Raw genomic sequence first — 2,963 nt, forward strand, 5'->3', positions numbered from 1 at the left:
GGCTCCAGCCGCCCCGGGGCGCCGGTCCGCGGGGACCACCTGTGCGCCCCGCGCGCGGGGCCTGCGTCTGGAGACGGCTCGGCGGGGCCCTGCGCCGCGTCCCCGGCTCCCACGGCTCCCGGAGCCCAGCTCGCGCCCACGTCACCCGGGCCGACCCTCGCAGGCTCGCGCCCGCACCTCCACCTGCTCGCCCCGGCGCTCCCCACCTGCGCCCGCGGGCCCCGAGGCGCCCTCCCGGGCCTGCCGGCCGCGCTCGCCCGGCCCCGAGCCCCAGCGTGGCCCCTCCGCCCGCGTGGGATCGCCCACCTGCGCCCGCGGACCTGCGGCGCCCCGACCCCCAGCCCAGCCCGGCCGCTCCCGAGGGCCCCTTCCCGCACCGTCCGCCCGCGCCCGGCGTCCTCGCCGCTGCCGGTCGCCGCGGCCCCGGGCCCAGCCCCGCGTTCCCTCGCCTCCGCGGCGGGCGGGCGAGCGAGCTCTGCAGAGCGGCGGCGGCGGCGGCGGCGGCGGCGGCTCATTACCATAAACCTGCTCGCGCCGCCGTCGCCTTAAAGCGGCGCCGCCCGCCGCCCGGAAAGAGGTGGGCCCCACCCCGCGCCCTCCTCGGCCCCAGACGCTCCCGGCTTCCCGCGGATCCTTGCCCTGGGATCGTGTGGCATCTACCCCGACCTAGAGAGGAATCCATCAGAAGTCACCCAGGGAAAGGTAATAACAGCAGTGGTTCGGAAGGACTCCCGGGCTATGCCCCCAATCACACAACCCCGCAGAGCCCTGATTGCTGTTGGGGCTCGTCCCAGTCCGACTGAGCTAAAAGGGCCTGGCCCAACATGACAAAGCCTTTCTCGGATCCAGAGGTGGTATTTGTGTCCATGATGCTCTTGGGGTCCAGCTGCTTATAGTGCAGAACCACACCAGGCTTTGCAGGAAGTCCCAGAGCGCGGAGAATGTTGAGAAAGTAAAGTATGAAGGCAATCCTTCCCCAAGAGGAAGGGAGGCCCGCCGGGCTTTATTGTCCACCACCCCTTCGCTGTGTGACCATGCCAGTTTTCCCTTTGTAAAATGAGGGGATTGACGGAAATAATTCATTTTCAAAAATATAATTTGGTGATAGCTTTCCCCCCCCACACCCAAAATGAAATCCCAATCCCAGAATATAAAACAAATGAGTTGCTGGCTGCCAGTGGCTTAGGCCTGTAATCCTTAGCAATTTAGGAAGCTGAGATCTGAGGATCACAGTGTGAATGTAGCCAAGGCAGGAGAGTCCTTTTGAGAGCCTATCTCCAGTTAACCAAAGAGCCAGAAATGAAGTTGTGGCTCAAATGGTTGAGTGCCAACCTTGATCAAAGAAGCTAAGGGACAGTGTCCAGGCCCTGAGTTCAAGCCCCAGTACTGGTACTAAGTAAACAAACAAACTCAGATGAGTTAAACTAGGATGAGTTGTGGGGTGGGGTTGGGGAAATGGGATTGGGGTGTGGGGTATGGTTCACGACTGATGCCCTAACCAAGTGTTTGTGGGCTGCTTGCTCTGTGTGGAGCTTGAGGATGCAAACAGATCCAGTTGAAAAGAGCTGGATTAGGTGTTCTCCTCTGGTCACAAAGTTGTCCCTTTCAGCTGGTCACAGTAGATCAAGGTGGGGAGTCCAAGCCCAGGAGAAGCTCCCATGACCACACAGATATGCCAAGGATGAGAAACCAGTTTTTCTCTTCACTCCTTGGGAATACAAAGGAGCTGGCTAAAAGGATTAGGGTTAGATTGTGATCAGCAAAGGGGAGTGAGTGAGCTGGAAAAGGATGGAGTAGGTGAAGGGCCCCTGGCCCAATGGAGTGGTTGCCCTTTGTCCTCGAGACAAGGCCAAAGGCACTTCTAGAGTACAGGAGTGGCTCAGTGGCCTTTATAGACCCAGTCTCTCTAGACTCCATGGTTTGAGAGGATCTGGGGACTGCGTGGGCATTTTGCTCTTTACCTAATAGCCATGTGGTGCAGAGAGTGCTCGGAAATTATACCATCTGTTAATTATCCTTTGAATTGGGGTTGGGTAATGAGACTCATTTCTGATGAAGGCCTGCTGGAGAAACTACAGCTCCATTCATCTGGCTCCCTTTGTAGCTAAAATAAACTTTCTGGGTGGGAGGGCAGCCTCTACTCTGGTCAGAGACCAGAATTTGAAGCCTAGCAATGGGGCAGTGTGTGTGTATGTGTGTGTGTGTGTGTGTGTGTGTGTGTGTGTGTGTGTGTAATGACCAAACCCCTCTCTAAGTGAGCAGCCTTTCTGCCCAAGGCAGGCAGGCTTAGAGATGCAAGGACCCCTTCAAGATTTGTCTCCAAGCACATTTGGCATATAATACTTCTAATACTTCATTTCCTCCCAGCCTCATTCCTAGGGGCCCAGGACAGAGAGCTGCTTCCTTGTCTACTTCACTAAAGCAGAATGGAAACTTGAAAATCTTATATCCACTGTGATGTGGCCCTAGTAAGACTCCAAAAGGAAAAGCTTCATGGAACTTTCCAGTTTAAAGAACTTTAGGCCTACCTCCTGAGATTAAAACCAAGGTTGCAATGAGGTCCTGGAGTCTATTGAGGGAACTTAGTGCACACCTGTAATCTCTGATACTTGGAAGGCTCAGGCAAGAGTTTCTCAAGTTCAAGAGAGTGAGATGTTGTCTCAAAAGGAAAAAGACAAGAAAGGGAACTTATGCTCTCTTGGAGGCTTGAGAGTGACTTGCTGGGTGAGATAGCCCAGGAGTCTCCTCCAGCTCTGGGGTGTGTGGGGGGGGTGGGGGGAGTGTTTCTCATTTAGCCTTACTAAAAAGAGGGTCTCTACACTTGTCACGAGTGCATACTTGGATAAAGCATGACTCTGGCTCTCAACAGAATAGTGTGGCTTGGGAGCAAGGCTGCAGGAGTAACTGAGGCATCAAAGTCGAAAGAAATTCCAACAGCCAGGTTTATGTGATCTGAGGATTGC

Source organism: Dipodomys ordii, unplaced genomic scaffold, assembly GCF_000151885.1.
Source record: "Dipodomys ordii isolate 6190 unplaced genomic scaffold, Dord_2.0 Scaffold146, whole genome shotgun sequence".
Taxonomy (NCBI): Eukaryota; Metazoa; Chordata; class Mammalia; order Rodentia; family Heteromyidae; genus Dipodomys; species Dipodomys ordii.